This window comes from Meles meles, chromosome 10, assembly GCF_922984935.1.
Source record: "Meles meles chromosome 10, mMelMel3.1 paternal haplotype, whole genome shotgun sequence".
NCBI classification, from domain to species: domain Eukaryota; kingdom Metazoa; phylum Chordata; class Mammalia; order Carnivora; family Mustelidae; genus Meles; species Meles meles.
In genome coordinates this window covers 85274647-85292350 of record NC_060075.1, presented here as the reverse complement: position 1 = coordinate 85292350, position 17704 = coordinate 85274647, and the positions used below count along the sequence as shown (strand labels likewise).

General features: G+C 36.1%; 1 protein-coding gene across 4 annotated transcripts in view; it reads right to left on the bottom strand.

Annotated features, from left to right (window-relative positions):
* MAGI2 (membrane associated guanylate kinase, WW and PDZ domain containing 2) overlaps window positions 1–17704 on the bottom strand; it is a 1383262-nt gene that overhangs the window by 937889 nt on the left and 427669 nt on the right. The gene's annotated exons all lie outside the window — the stretch shown is intronic.

The following is a 17704-nucleotide window of genomic DNA, read 5'->3' as shown; positions in this document are numbered from 1 at the left end:
ACTGTTTAATAGTTAGCATCTTTAAAATACCATAGAATAGTAAATCAGCCTCCGCTTTTTAGAATGCAGATTTCAGTCTTCAAATTACCGTTTTTAGCAGCCAAGTAGATTTCTCTCTTCCTAGATGCTTAATATTATGATTATTACATGGAAGAATTCAGTCTTTCCCATTATAAAACTAGATTTGTGACTTAAACCTATCATATGGTGACCACTGCTCTCTTATTGGTTCATTCCAAAGAGATGAATAATTACAAGATCTAAAATGCTCACCATTAAAAATAAGTATCTGGATTATAATATGAATATGATTGGATGGTGCTCATTTAGAAAGCCTCTGGCTTTGACAAGAGAAAAATTGAATGTTTCTAAGTGTATTGAAATTATAGTCACTACAGCGTAAACTTGTCTTTCAGGCAGATAATTGCTTTTCATGTATCTTAGAGGTGAGTATAAATTGAAATTTCAAGTACTGATTATAGATGATGCTCATTCCCTGAAAATTGAAACTGATAAGAAGGTTGTTAGAAAATCCCCTATGTCCACCTTACAATGTTAGGATGCCTTGACACAAAACAAAATGTTTGGCTTGCATTTATTTATTTATTTATTTTACTCTTGGGTCTTCAGTTAAAAAAAATATATGTTGGAGAAAATTTCATTACACATAAGAAATTTATTCTTGAATCTACCCACATGGATTGGAGTATACTTCTGAAAATCCATCCGGGTAAAAGTACATTTCACAGACCTTCCTAACTATCATATTCTAAGAGAAAAATGAGTTTCATAATTACGAGGGGAAATCACCTATTTGGCACCCCATACGATCTGGTGTGGATTATGGTTTTTCTAAAAAAAAAAAAAAAAAAAAAAAAGGCTCTCTTTTTGGTTTGGTAAAAAATATAGCCCTTAATTAGGGTGAAACATTGACTTTGAGGCAAGGTTCTACGTTTAAAAACCCTGCCTGATAACTCCTTCATCCCTCAGTGTCCACCCACCACCCAATATGAACACTGTCCTTTATTTAAGTTGCCGTGAGTGATGTGACCAAATGATGGCCTTGATTGAACCCCTGAGATCAAAAGAAACAGAAGAATTGTGCTTATATCGATGAGCTACCATTAGCATGTTGAACTTATAATAAACGATATTCCTTCTGGTGAAATATTAACCCAGTTGAAAATATATTTAGGTATTTACATATTTTATAGGATATGTTTCTTCTCAGCCCTGTAATCATGGCCTACTTCCACAGGCCATCCTTAAAATTAATGTTAGCTATGATATGAATTCATGAGATTCATTTTCAACAAAGTAGAATTTATATCCCTAAATAGCAGCTGGCTCTTCAAAGCTGTTACTTTTTGGAGATGAAACTGTTATTAGTAATGTACATGACTTTTTAGAATTGATTTTGGGGTCAAATGATGGCATATGATAAAGTAAGCCTCTTTAAAATCACACATCATTGTAAGAGTCAAAACAACAGTAACATTTGGTCACTTGTTAACCAACTTGCTGACTAGCCTTGGCTCTAAATGACTTTGGTCATTTCCTAAAATTGCAATTATCCAAGGAATATATAAAATTTATACCATGGATAATATTCAAATAAACTTTCCTTAGATCTCTTCTGAAAGGGAACTCTAAAAATGTGAGAGACAATGATTAATTGAGGTAAACACAGAATAACTAAAAGTTAATGGGATTCTGAAGGTAATATAATTCTAGCTCACATTTCACTGATGGCAAAACTGAAAACAAAACAAAACAAAACAATAAACAAACATTGTCTAAGGCTAGACCATTTAGGTAGTAAGCCAAATGTACTTGATATTTGCTTCATTCTCCTCTACTATACAGGAGACTTGGTAACTAGATATATATATTCTTTACATATTTGGAAAATATCAGTTACTTAGTTTTATATTTATAAAGAGTATATTATTTCTTAAAATAGCCATACATACAATTATTCCAATATACCCTCTACATTTTGTTTCCAGTTTTTGTCTTTGCCTTAATGAATATTTAAACACAATTATATTTTATAGCATGTGACTAGAGCAGATTGATTTGACTCCCAGCTTTTCAAATAGAGACCATTTGGTGGATTTAATGGTCAGAATATTGGTGAATACAAATTTGTAAGAAATGGTATTGATATATACTTTCTGGTAGCCAGAGAATGACTAAAAAGAATTTATTCTGTAATTATACTCGTTGAACAAATTGTGTTTTAATAATATAATTGAAAGAAGGGCTTGGCATAGAGATTTAAAAAGGCACATGCACCCCAATGTTCATAGCAGCAATGTACACAAAAGCCAAAATATGGAAAGAGCCCAGACGTCTATTGACAGATGAATGGATAAAGATGTGGTATTTATATACAATGAAATATTATTTAGCCATCAAAAAGAATGAAATCTTGCCCTTTGCAATGATGTGGATGGAACTAGAGGGTATTATGATAATTGAAAGTCAGTCAGAGAAAGACAAATACCATGTGATTTCACTTATATGTGGAATTTAAGAAACAAAACAAATGAATATAGGGGAAGGGAAGGAAAAATAAGATGCAAATTGAGAGGGAGGCAAACCATAAGAGATGCTAAATTCTAGGAAACAGACTGAGGGGTGCTGGAGGGGAGGAAGTGAGGGGATGGGGTAACTGGGTGATGGGCATCAAAGAGGGCACATGATGTAATGAGTACTAGGTGTTATATGCAACTGACGAATCACTAAATTCTACCTCTGAAACTAAAAAAAAATTTAAAAAGAATGAAGGGTTTGGGAACTTAGGTTTGGGAAAATCTTCTCTAGAAAAATTAATTTTTGTGTGTGTGTGGTTTTTTGTTTGTTTTTGTTGTTGCTAGAGAGAGAAAGAGGGAGGTGGAGAGGAGCAAAAGGAGAGGGAGAGAGAAAATCTTAAGCAAACTCCTCACCCCTCATAGAGCCTGACGCAGGGCTCGGGATTTCACAATCCTGAGATCATGACCTGAACTGAATGAAATCAAGAGTTGGATGTTTAACTGCATCCAAAGGTGAACCCAGGTACCCTGATAAACAGAAAACTTTATTAATAAATTCATTTTCAGGTGAAATTGGTATGTTCTTCCCTAAGATTGTCTCAGTCTACTAAAACTGTTACTGCTTATTGGCAGGAAATAAATGTGTCTGACTCTAAATAGTAGGAATTTATATATAATTAAAAAATATTTGTTGGTTGAACGTTAAGTGATGCATTTCCTGGCAGAGACTCCCTTTATAGAATAACATTGTACAGAAGATGTTCTTAAAATAATGAGTTATTATGTTTACACCAGAATAAAAAACAAGAAACTCATTAAATAAGCTATAAATAGTTATTATTAAATACGGAACTTAAGGCAAAGTTCTTTCTTATTCTGTAAGTTATTGCACTTTCCTATATAGTTTACAAGAATGGAACATAAGGAGATTTTGACTTTTAAAAATATTAATTTGTTCAATAGGAACATATCATCACCTAGATATTTTATTGTATATATTTTCATATTTGCTTTTCTTAACTTTCTCAGCTTCTCATTTTTATCTTATGAGTAATCTGAATAGAAAACCAGATACAAAGCTCTAAGTTGTATGCTGAATCCCAGAAAAAGTGTTTTAGTCAAAAGTTTTGGTAATAGCTAATAGTCATAAAGAAAGTTCAGGAAATTTATGAAAAAAAATTCAATAACTCTTAATAATAGTGGCCCTAGGGAACACTTATATGGACATTCTGAAATCAGGGAAAATAAAGTCTTAGTTATTTTGTGAAAGCATCATTCTGTATATATTCAATTGTGGAATTATGGTGAAAGTAGAAAAATAGAAGGATTTATGTAGACAAGAAAGAAGGACTGATTTAAATTATTTGTTTTACAGTTATTTAGAAAAGTCATGTGGTGACATACTGCCTGATGCCTGAAGTGTTATTTTGATCATTACTGCCTGTTGCTGTAATCAAAACACCTACAGTCATACAATTAATACCTGGTCAATGCAATATGAATGTATCCACCCTACCACTCTTCACCTGGTAACAAGTCTTGCCTTCTCTGTTCTACCCACAATCACTGTTTGAATAGGGATCAGTGAAAATACAAAAAAATAAAAAAATAAAAAAAATACTAGGATGACATTTTGCATAATGGCAGTTCATCAGAAGGGTTGCCTATAAAGAGAGCACGTTTGGAATCAGAGGTTACAATAAATTTCTGCATTGCTGCTGAAGGTAAATAGGAGTACACCATAGCTTTAGTTCCTATACACAAAATGTTCACGTCTTTTATTTTGGATAGGGGCATGCCCAAACTACTTGAAAACAGTTATGAAGTGTTCTGAAATTAGATTAAATTTCATTTCTGTTCATTGTTGCATAGATTGTTTATATGCAAAAATAAACAAGTTCTATCTAGTGGCAGCCATAAAGACACACCTCTCAGATCGCTGACTGTAGGATGGTAATTGAATAAGGGCCTAGCTGTTGTGCAGTCTGAAATTCATTTTAGTGTTTGCTTTCCATGGGCTTCTCTCAGTCCTTAATTGAGTATGGCTATGACATAAAGGCAGGCTTATTTCTGGAAGATATGGGACTCCTGTGATAGTCAGCTTTAGCTAGGAGAAGCCCCATCAGCCTTGCTGAATTTCCCTTAGAAGTGATCAGCAGTTTTAGACCCTCCTGTCACGGCCCCTCCCTTCTCCTCTTCACTTGGAGTAAGCTTTGCATTGCAAACTGATGGCTCTCAAATTTTCCCTCCTGTCTCCTCATATTGTGTGTGTGTGTGTATGTGTGAGAGAGAGAGATTTCCCTAATATCTCTGTTTCACGTTTAATCCCATTTTGATGTTTCACGTTTAATCCCATTTTGTCTGTTGCTCAGGAAACCTGCGTTAACACGTCTTTATCTAAATGCTTCCTTTGATTACACAAATTCTCCCAGTGTAGTTCTTGGATATTTCATCTAACTAGATTAGTTTACATTGTTTTACCATATATTTACATTATGGTTTTAAAAAAACACAAGCTAATGTCCACAACATTAAGACTTTCAAAATTTAAGATACAGATGTTGATTGGCAAGGCTTAGCACTCAGATTACCATGAACTTTACACATCTGTAGTGCTATTTTAATTTTGAAAACATTTCCATTTCCATAAACTGATTTCTCCACGTGGGACGATCTCCTCCATTTCTTTTCTTTTATTTATCTTTTTTTGAAGATTTTATTTATTTATTTGACAGACAGAGATCACAAGTAGGCAGAGAGGCAGGCAGAGAGAGAGGAGGAAGCAGGCTCCCTGTTGAGCAGAGAGCCCTATGTGGGGCTTGAGCCCAGGACCCTGGGATCATGACCTGAGCTGAAGGCAGAGGCTTTAACCCACTGAGCCACCCAGGTGCCCCGTGATCTCCTCCATTTCTGACTTTGCAAACTCCTATACTTCTTTCAATATCCAGTTCTAGTCTCAGCAAGAATTAGTAGTTCCTTTACCTAGAATTCCAACACACTGATAAATACTAAGAGAATACTAAAACAGAGCAATCTTTACCCTCTATCAGATAAGGAAAGGGCTCATTCCTTTGTAAATATGGTGTCTTGCTTATGTAAACTCAAAACAAAATTTCTGAAGCTCATAAGGGGAAAGTAGCTGTGTAAAGGGCTAGGCATTTGGGGGGAGAGGTTGAGTGGGAGAAATTTTCTCATTAAAAGTTTCGAAAAGGGAAATATCTACCAATAAATAATGTGAGACAGTAAAAAGTCCATCATGACCTCTATTCTCAGCATAAGGAGATTGCCATCCATCTTTGTCTCCCCCGCCCGTTTTTGATTCCGTTGTGCACTTTTTAATTCTACGAACTTGCTTTAAGTTCAACAAGTATATAGCCAAAACGAACCCTCTCCTCATCACTGCATCCAGCCAACAACTTTCCTTCTGATTTGGCTCTTTCTTCTGGAACATTCATCAGGCATACTCTAGAGCTCATTGCCACTTTTGGCCTTTTCCACTTTGTAAGTTCTTACATCTAGGAAATTACCAGTGAGTCCTTCTATAGTTCTGCATTGTAATCCATCACTTTCTTTGTGTTATCACAGCTCCTGCCCTGGTTTGGGACCTGGAAATCTCATATCTGCCATCATTTTTCTTCTTCTCTAATGCCTTAACATTTCATTTCCTCACAAAGTAAACCTTTCCAGAGTACCTTTGTGTCCTTTTCCTGCTAAAATTATCCAATGGCTCCCTATTTCTCCCTGAGTAAAACCTAGCCCTCTTAGCCTGACATTTATATTTCTAAACTCTGGCTCCAAACTACCCTTCCAAATTTATCTCCCTTATGAATATACCTTATGCCCCTTTAGCTCTGAAATGCTAAATGGTGTTTAAAAATATCTGGCGATCTGCTTACAAGTTTGGAATTCTAGTCCTACCTCTCCCGAAATTGCGGAACAAAAGTTCAAAGGTGGAGTCACTGACTCTCCATCTTGTATATATTTTCCAAGTAACTTTGATGCAGGTGTTCCTCATACCATACCCTGAGAAATACTGTTATATTTTGCCAAAACTAAATAGTTCTCCCCGGTAAGCACTGCTTTTCTTGCTGACTCTTGGGATGGGTCTACATTGTCCTCACACAAAGAAAAACCGTTTTCATTCATTCATTCATTCATTCGCTCACTCAAACACAGCCTACTTCTAATTGTGCTGCAAATGTCTAATCTATTCCATTTTTATAAACACAAGAGTCCTATTTTCTTTCCATAAACATTTGCTCAGGCAATTTAAACAAATGTTTCACACCTGGTGATACTTGCTACTTAGTTATGGTTGTATGTAACCATTAAAAAAAAAAAAAAGCCTTGAGAAATTGCCTTTGGCAAATCCTTCAGCTATCTAGAAAACGTATCTGATTCCTATATACAGAGCTTTAAATGGATCTGGAAACTAATACTGTTTTTTGTTTTTTTTAAGATTTTATTTTTTAAAGTAATCTCTACACCAAACATGGGGCCCAAACTCACAACCTTGAGATCAAGTTGCACACTCCACCTACTGAACCAGCCAGGCACCCCTAATACTTTCTTAATACAAAGTTGTCTAACACAGTTTGTAAGTTTGATATTTTAAAATTCTACTTTTTACTATCAAATGTGTATAGTAAGAGGTCATGCGAGAAATTAAACAGTGTACCGAGGTGTGAGTATCAGGATCTCTTAACAGTTGAGATACAGTCCATTACAATATTTGGCAAAAAATGTTTTTGGAATGCCTATTAATTGGACACACTGAAGTAAAATATTTGCTCAAAATGGTTAATCAGCAAGCACCGTAAACAGAAGAAGCCATCTGTGAGCCTGGATGCTCATTTCTGCCTTTGTAATTTCTCCAGTTTGAAGAACATCTGGAGGAGGCTGACAGTTATTATCTGAAACATTCTTTTCTTTTAACACCAATACTCTTAACATATTCCCTAAACTTCTTTTCTAACCGAAAACATCCTCACCTGCCCCAAATCTGAGCTATCACAAAAAACAATTTTCTTCTGATACCCTCATTTGGCATCTGCTCTCTAAGTGCACATGTGGAGAACATGCACCAATGACCCAAGAGAGCAGTAAAAACTTAGCCCCCCAAATGAGAACCTTGTGTGACTCGCTCTCCATTTCAAGGTGTGAACCAAGGGTTGCTCCAAAATGAGTAGTTTCTGCAATAATTATGGAAATAAAGTTTCTGCGTGTGGCTTCATGTGTGTATGAAATAGAATTGAGTGGTTTGGGAGTGTATAAAAATAAAACAAAGGGAGAAATAACTTATAATAACATTATGACATTTTCCTTCCAAATTCTTTATTTAGTCATATTTAAATTATAACCCCAGCAGTTTAGCTGTGAACTCTTAGATCAATATGAAACTACATAAAGAGAAAAAAAAATCAATCTTTGCAACAACACCGATTTTCTCTTGTCTTTGCTTAGTATCATTAATGGTGTAAGATATTGATTCTGCTTTAAAAATAACAGTTCTACAGACAGTTTCCTAGGGTTGAGATCACTGTTCATTTTAATTTTCTTTAAAGCTGATTTTGCAATCAATGTTCACTACACAAAGACGATGTTCTAGGAAAAAAATGAAATAGGGTATTTCTATCTTGTCACATTTTTTTTTTATCCTCTTCCTTAAAGATAATCATGGAAGTATTTAAGTGAAAGAGAATGATAGCCTAAATGTTTGAGAATAACTTGTAGTCTTGAAGGGCTATGCTAGGCCTAAAATTTTCATTTGAAAATATTAGTAGATAATTCTTTTCTATAATTAATAAATCAGTTAGACATACTATCTTTCACTTGATGTGAGTTTTTACACTGAACTAACATTTCTGGTCCAGGTTCTTCTTTGTCATCTTAAAATGTATCCTATTATAGACAGGAGGCCAGGATAAGATACTTTCTTGTCTACCATTCAGTCTTTCCTGAAGTTTCCAGACCATGGAAGCCACTGCCAACCCACCCATGTCTTGCAGAGAACTGCTTTCCAGCTTGGAGTGAATCTCCATTTGGGATCTTTCTGTATACCTTTTGCTCTTCTTGCTTCCTAAATCAAGACCTTCCACATTACAAATGTTTTTTTTTTTTTTTCTTGTTGGTAAAATATAAAAATATTGGATAACATTCCAACCTGCGCAACTATTTGCAATTCCAAGTAATCATTGGAAAATGGCCATAGGTAAGGAGGTCAGAACATGGTAAAATAAAATAAAACAGGTTAAGTTATACACTAGTTGAGCTTGCTTGTAATATAGAACATTCATTAGTCTCCTGATACTAAATGTCTAGTCAGATGTTGCTCCTGGTCTGACAACAGTGTGATTCTGCAATACGCTCTGTGATTGCTTTATGATGTTCCCTCCCCAGGTTAGCTGCTCCTACAGTTAATGTTCATTATTAAAGCTCTGCCAAAGGCCTATATTTACACCATTTTAAAAACGAAGTGCCCTGAAAATATTGAGGGGTTTATACTGTATGTTCATAGTTTAGAGAGCTAAAGTGGTTGCTGATGATATTAAAAAAAAAAAAGTAACTTTCATGCAGCCACTATGGAAAACAATGTGGAGGTTCCTCAAAAAATTAAAACTAGAACTATCAAATGATTCAGCAATTCCATTATTGGGTACCTAATCAAAGAAAATGAAAGCATTAATTTGAAAAGATATGTGAATCCCTATGTTTACTACAGCATTATTTATCATAGCCAAGATACAGAAATAGCCTAAATGTCCACAGATAAAAGAATAAAGAAGATGTGATATAAACACACACACACACACACACACACACACACACACACACACACACCATGGAATATTACTTAGCTATAAAAAGAAGGAAATAATGCCTTTTGCAAAAATATGGGTGGACTTTGAAGGTATCATCATTATAAGGTTAAATAAGACAGACAAAGAAGGACAAATGCCACAATTTCACTTATATATAGAATCTAAAAAATAAAACAAAACAAACAAAACAAAACCCAGACTCACAGATACTGAAAACAGATTAGTGGTAGTCAAAGAGGATGGAGGAGAAGGTGAAGTGGGTGAAGGGGATCAAGAAGTACAAACTTTTATCCATAAAATAAATAAGTCATGGGAATCTAATGTACAGGATGGCAAATATAGTCAATAATACTGAATTAACTTTGGCGATAGATAACTAGGCTCATTGTGGTGATCATTTCACAATACATGCAGATGTCAAATTATTATGCTGTACACCTGAATATATATAAATATAATATGGCATACTAATTACCTCTATTTTTAAAAAGTAACTTTCAAAGCATAAAATGATTTCATTTTCATAGATTTCACTTATAATTCAGCACCAAATATGCCCTGAATCAATATAAAAAGAGAGCTGGTTATTATAGCTTGCCTTTTACAAACCTTACATAGTATGGTTCATTATATATGGCCAAGGTTACGGCAGTGATATGTTTCATTTACTAATAAAAAGAATATTATGATAGAAAAATGAATCACCAGTAAAAAATCCTGTTAGGGCAAATGTACAATAGCTTATGTTTGAAAAGAAAAAAATCCTGAGCCTTTTTTTGGTCTCACTAGAATGCAACTCTCTAGATAGAAACCACTTAATAAGTAAGAACATTTTATAATGAAATTTATTTATATTTTAATAATCTAGAAGTAGTCCAAGATTATTCTTGGACTAATTCTTATTTTATTTTGTAGTAAAAAGAGAATCTTATAATGGGGTGTGTATGTGTGTGTGTGTGTGTGTGTGTATATATATATATATATGTAATAAGTTACATACATATATTACATAGTAATAAGTTATAGCCTTCACTGTACATAAGCTACAAACATAAACTCAGAGCTTATGTTTGTAAGCTATTTACATATTAAAGAATACCACATATTACAAAAAAGAATGAATGATGGATGAAGGTGAATTGTCTCTAGGAAAAAAAAAACAAAACTTCCTTCTATTATGAAAAACATCTATAATTCATTGTTCAAAATGTCCCAATTATGTGGGTGTTATATATCCTGATACTTGGACCAAATTAGGTTTTTTATTTTTATTTAAAAAAAATTTTTAAAGATTTTATTTATTTGACAAAGAGAGACACAGTGAGAGAGGGAACACAAGCAGGGGGAGGGGGAGAGGGAGAAGCAGGCCTCCCACCAGGAGGGAGCCAGATGCGGGGTTTGATCCCAGGACCCTGGATCATGACCTGAGCCGAAAGCACATGCTTAATGACTGAGCCACCCAGGTGCCCCCAAAATTAGGCTTTACTTTTTTTTCTCTTTTTTTTCTTGGTCCAATAGTTATTTTTTGAGATCCCATACTTGAAAATAATTTTTGCTGGATTATATTCACTGAATTCATTTACATTACAAAAATAATACATGTTCACTTTAGAATGGGAACGACTTTCTCTGTCTCAGAGAATCCTCCTTCATTTTTTCAATATTTATTGACAGCCCACCACGTGCAGGGTATTCTGCTAAATTCTATGGATTAAAAAATAATAATAATAACATAAAAAATACATGGTTATTACAGTAAGAAACGTATAGTCCTAGTGGTGAAGTTGGACAGTTGATGAGGAAATTAAAAATCTGTGTGGCAAAGGTCATACTAGGGGAAAGGTCAACAGAAGTATTAACCTTGTATTGAGCTCAAGGAAGAATTCCTGGAGAAAGTAACATATACTCTGCAAGATCTGCAACCATGAGGTAATTAACTTTTCTCCAAGTCTCTTCCCACAGACATGTATACTAAAGCAATACATTTATTTATATTTTACCACATTTGCATTATATTGCAGTAAATGTGGTTTTTATAAAAAAAAAATCTCCCTTTCCCCAATTCTGCCTCTGCAAAGTGTTTCCTACCAGTGCTCCTTGATTTTTTAAAAGGCATTAGAATATTTGTGTATCTCATACTACTGATTATAAGAAGTCAATTTGGGGGAAAAAAACAGGATTAGAAAGGCAAACCCAATCTACAGAATAAATCTGTTGGGGAAAAAAAAATCACAAAAGAACTTTTTATATTATCTTTTTTTACTATTTCCTAAGTTCACTAAGAAAGTGCATATTTCTTCAGTCCAAAGACTATTTAATACACTCAGGTCATAACTAACAAGTGATTTAATGGTGCTCCTTTAAGAATGAAGCAAACAACAAAATGCTGTCAATGTCAAAGACACAGGGATAAAACCAATACATGAGTTGCAATGTTTTACCACCTAGGTATTTTTTGCTTCCCTTACTGTTGGTCAAAACGAACCATTTTGTGGACTATTATTAAGGTGAAGGATTTAGGGAACTTAAATTTAAAAAAAAAAAAGGAGCTTATTTCATACCACAGATATTTTCTAACACACTTTAGATTTGAACCAAGCCTCTTAATCTATGATGTAATTTGTCTCAACTACCAGTCTATTTCTATATATTTCTATATATAAAAATCATAATAACTCAACATCATAAATTTGGCTTAATTTAAGTACACACATAAAATGGCATCTATAATAACTTTGTTCCCTTAAAATAATAAGAGCTGAACTCTCTAAAACAGTAATAGGGCAAGAACAACTTAAAATGCTTTTCCTAGGGGCACCTGGGTGGCTCAGTGGGTTAAAGCCTCTGCCTTCGGCTCAGCTCAAGATCATCGAGCTCCGCATAGGGCTCTCTGCTCTGCAGGGAGCCTGCTTCCTCCTCTCTCTCTGCCTGCCTCTCTGCCTAGTTGTGATTTCTCTCTGTCAAATAAATGAAATATTTAAAAAAAATGCTTTTTCCTAAACTCACTTGGTCCTCACAAGGAATATATAAGGTAACTTCAATTATTCTCTCTTTTTTGTAGAAGAGAAAACTAAAGCATAGAGAGGTTAAGTAACTTACTCAAGATCACACACCCTGTAAATGGCAAAGTCAGGATTCAAACACAGTCAGCCTGACTCCAGCACTGGTGTTCCTAACAACTGTATCAGCACCTTGACACACAGATGCCTTGTTATTGTTTTCAAATATCACTCTACTGATAATGGTCCCCTCTGTCTCCGTGTGTGACTCAGAAGTTATGCTATTACCAAGTCTTACCAGGCTACATGCAAAAATTAATATTTTAGCTGTAGTTTTACTTGTGTGTCATTGATTAAGGCAATGCTTCTAAGACCCATGTTCTCTTTAGTACCCTTTCTCCAACTAAACCACCCAATTAAATCCGTTGCCATGCTTACCTGGCAGGGGGATATGGGCTTCTGCTGTTTCCCCAGCAGTTCACAGTGATGTTCTCTTCTTTGAAGCCCTGCTCTGCTGTGCATTTCCTTTGCCCTTCCTACTTGAAGCGCCTCATTCAGCAGCTGTTTGAGGGTCTTGTTATCAGCCATTCTGCTCATCTAGCTATGCTAGATGAAAAAGTGTAGTAGCAGGCCCCATTGTCTCAGTCATGGTGGAGTACTTGATTGTGGGACTGATTTTCTAAATTGAGTCCGAAATATAGGCCTTTTGTTTGGGGAGGAACTTCGTACCACACTGACACTGCAGCCTCTTTCCAAGACTACCCAGCTGTGTGTTATAATTCATGCTATGGTTCTCAAGCTCACTGGCCCATACCATCTTGGTGTACAACCGTAAAAGATGCCATGAGTATTTTCTTATAAATCATAAGACAATGGAAATTGTGAATAATTTGCTTTTACATATTATACCAGATCTCAATATTATTATCATAGTTTTCCTAATAGAACATTAAATGCATGGGGTGATTACAGTAATTATGTTTAACACTTCATCTGCCCATGCAAATGTACTGCTCACATGAGTTAAAGTAGAGAAAATATGAAGTGCTTTTCCATTTGTTGGTCAGTGAATGGGGTGAGACCAGTTGCAGGCCCTGGTGTAACAGAGCTGGCCTCCCAGCAAGCAGATTGCTTGGAACTTCAACCCAAAGTATGTGATATAATGTAATGAAGTCTAAATTTATGCTTGATGTAGACTTAATGATCATACTAAACAAAAGCTGAAAAGGACTCTGAAGACTCTTTACTGAAGACTCTGAAGATGTCTGCTTGCTACTCTTTAGTGTTGATGTTTACTTCCCTTTTGTCCAAGAGAGTCCTTTGTCACATGTCCAATGCCTCTAGCAGACTGTGGGGTGTATCTGAGCTTCATGCTAATCAAAAAACCTACGCTGGCTCTGCAACTCAGTCTAGACTTTTTCTAAGACCTTTCCAATGTGTCTATGCAGAACTTCCTGGAATCCTCTTTTGAATCTTCTAACATTTGAATTGAAGGAATTGCTTTCATATCCTCTGTACATCCATAATTCTGGCTGTATAAAATATATTGAAAGATAAAAGATCTCTCAGAAAACCCAACTTCACCCCATGGGTTGTGAAGAATGAGTCAACTCCAGGGCATCGTACCTTTGGTTTTAGAATAGGGGATTCTCAATCGTGGTATTTGAAAATGGTATTCTTCAGGCAGTAGGGATTGCCCTGTGCTGCTAAACTTACATAATCATTTTTCTTTAAAAGACAGAGCAAATAAAAAAAAGCATGATAATAAATTCCAAAATCCCCACAGAAATGTAAAATGCATCACTGAAAATTTTCCTCCCTCTAAAATGATAATAGCTTCAATGGGCCATTATCGTCTGAGGTAAAGCGAATGAGACACTACCTGTCAATGAGTGTTTAGGGATTAGTAACGTTAATACATGGCATACATCACTGAAGCAACATATCATAACATCCCATTTGCGACAGCAACTGTCTGAGGCATAAATGTTTACTTAGGGAATCGCTGATGTATGTGTCATTACCACGGTAGCAGCACCTGATATTATGCTTCTGTGTGACTGATGACTTCTTGCTCTCTGAACTCACGTCGACTCTTTGGGCCTGGATTGTTGGCCCTATAAATCGTTACAGCTCTATCTGAACTGTTCTAGTACACTGTATGAAATTGGTTTTTGACTTAATTATACATAATGGGCATCCGGAAATACAGATATGAGCCATTCCAAGTTAGGGTGTAGTTAGGGTGAACTGCTATGTAATTTGAGTTCCTAAAAACATGACATAAATATATATGTAATTAATTATTTTAACCTGGAGTTGATAATTCCAGCATGCAACATAGCCTATAGAGAAAAATGTGTATGGTGTCCCATAAAATGGATGTGATGAACACAACAAAGTACCTAAGAACAAGAGTGGTAAACAGGCTTCACCACCACTTCCAACTCGATCTAAAGCACCATGCTGTGAGTAACTCAGAAGGCAGGTGCTCCCTCAAAAGAGACTGAAAAGCTTAACTCAGGGAAGGTGTGTGTGTGCGCGTGGCGGGGGGTAACAATAGCACACACGGTATTTGCTAACTTGCCTTGAAACCTGTTTGTAAAAAAGTCATGTATTATTTGTTTACTATCTGTATTCATTAAATATACAGGATATAATTTGGAATAGCTAATTGTTCATTCGTGAGAAACAATGACACCGTTTACATCCGTGTAGGCTCAAGATGGGAACTGAAAAGTCAGCAGAACTGTATTTGCCTTTCTCCCAATCTGCTGCTACATTACAATAAATCATGAACATTTTGAATGCTGCTAGGTTCTTTCTGTAGTGGCCCTGGGATATACAATTTACAGCAATCATATCAAGGAAAATGTAAAACAGAAATCAAACAATGTTAATATCGGCGATGAGGCTTGAGTTTTGCTAGGACCTGTGCTAAGTATGTATCTAAATGTTGCCATCATTTAATCCCATCGAAATTCATGCAGGGGAACTATTATTATCCACATTTACATATGAGAGGGTAAGCCTAACAGAGGTTAGGTGACTTCTACAAGTTTCAGAGTTAGTGTGGTGGAGCTGAACTTGAACTGAGGGCTACCTGACTTCAAATCTGTATTCTTCCTACTTTGCTTTGATTGGATAATGAATAAGAAATTTAGGGATATTTAATCCTCATTAGCCTACGTTTTAAACTAAAACATTGATTTTGCTTCAGGAAGTGAAGAACCAGAATGATTCAGTGAGATCCACAGCTTTTGCAAAGCTCTCAAAAGTAAAAGCAACTCCAGGCCAGGACCCTGGGATAAAATGCCAGCTCTGATTCCCCTTCTTTATCCTAAGTGTTGCAGCTCCTTGGTATTGATATCAGGACTTAACTCATGGGGCTTATTTAATTTAATTAAAACCTTCCTCCCCGCGTATCATGCTTAGTGAAATAAGTCATTCGGAGAAAGACAACTATCATATGATCTCCCTGATATGAGGACATGGAGAAGTAACATGGGGGGGTAGGGAGATAGGAGAAGAATAAATGAAACAAGATGGGATTGGGAGGGAGACAAACCATAAATGACTCTTAATCTCACAAAACAAACTGGGGGTTGCTGGGGGGAGGTGGGATTGGGAGAGGGGGAGGGGGCTATGGACATTGGGGAGGGTAAGTGCTATCGTGAGTGCTGTGAAGTGTGTAAACCTGGCGATTCACAGACCTGTACCCCTGGGGATAAAAATACATTATATGTTTATTAAAAAAAAAAAAAATTTGGAAGGGGAGGTGAACCATAAGAGACTATGGACTCTGAAAAATAACCTGAGGGTTTTGAAGGGTCAGGGGTGGAAGGTTGGGGGAACAGGTGGTGGGTAATGGGGAGGGCACGTTTTGCATGGAGCACTGGGTGTTGTGCAAAAAGAATGAATACTGTTATGCTGAAAAAATAAATAAAATGGAAAAAGACAAAAAAAAAAAAAAAAAACCTTCCTCCCCAAAGTACTTTCGTGCTTATTTTTGTGTACTTATTTTGTGTACTTATTAGGGATCTTTATGCTGAAAAATGAAACGTAGGGCTTACCTTCAGGCAAATTTGGTTGAAAAACTCAAATGATACCACCAATGACCTGATTTCTCACACTCTCTTTGCAGTACATTGGGAATATCACCCTCAGGCTCCAAATGATGGGCCTCCCTATCCCTGCCACATTCGGTCCCTCTGGCCTTTCCAGTCGCTGATCTGAACACCTCATATTCTCACACCGCACCATCCAAGGAAAGGAAATGATCCCTTCTGGTAGAAGAGAGGAACAACTTAAAAAAAAAATTTATTTTATTTAATTTTTCTGTCCCAGAAAAACATCTTCTTATATGTCATTGGCTTTGATTGGACTATGTGCCATAAACCAGTCAATGTCACTACACAGTTGACAGGTAACCAGTGATATTTGGACTATCCAGTGGCAGAAAGAAAAATTTTAATTTGCACACCTAAGCAGTTTACTTGGACCTACACACTAACAGTTTGCCATTCTAACTGATCCTCATTGTAACTAATTCCCATACCATAACATCAGCTGAATTTTTTCAGTTTGCAAATTCAACAGGAAAAAGTGACTCCTAATCCTTTAACACAAATACCTGTTAGTCTGGTGTTTGGAGCTAAGCTTTCTCTCAATGGGTAGGCCCAATTTTTTTTTTTTTTTAAAGACTTTATTTATTTTATTTGACAGACAGAGATTACAAGTAGGGAGAGAGCCAGGCAGAGAGAGAGGGGGAAGCAGGCTCCCTGCTGAGCAGAGAGCCTGATGCAGGGCTCCATCCCAAGACCCTGGGATCATGACCTGAGCCGAAGGCAGAGGCCTTAACCCACTAAGCCACACAGGCGACCCCCCAATTTTGTTTTCTAAATACTCTTATTAAAAACAAACAGAACTTTCTCACTTTCACTCCCAGTTTTCTATCTGGAAAGGAACCCTTGAAGTAATCAAAACTCTTCACTAGCGACATGAATTTTTAATCAATTATGGGGGGTTGTTACGAAGCAATCAAATTTAAAATATAGCCTACTAGCAGCAAACTTGATTTTTAGAGGTCTAGCTCTAAGTCATTTTTGGAATGCTTAGTTAAAACCTTGCCTCAAGGGGTGCCTGGGTGGCCCAGTCGTTAAGCAGCTGCCTTTGGCTCAGGTCATGATCCCAGGGTCCTGGGATTGAGCCCTACATCTGGCTCCCTACTCAGGGAAGTCTGCTTCTCCCTCTCCCACTCCCCCTGCTTATATTTTCTCTCTCACTGTCTCTCTCTCTGTCAAATAAATAAATAAAATCTTAAAAAAAAAAAAAAAAGAACCTTGCC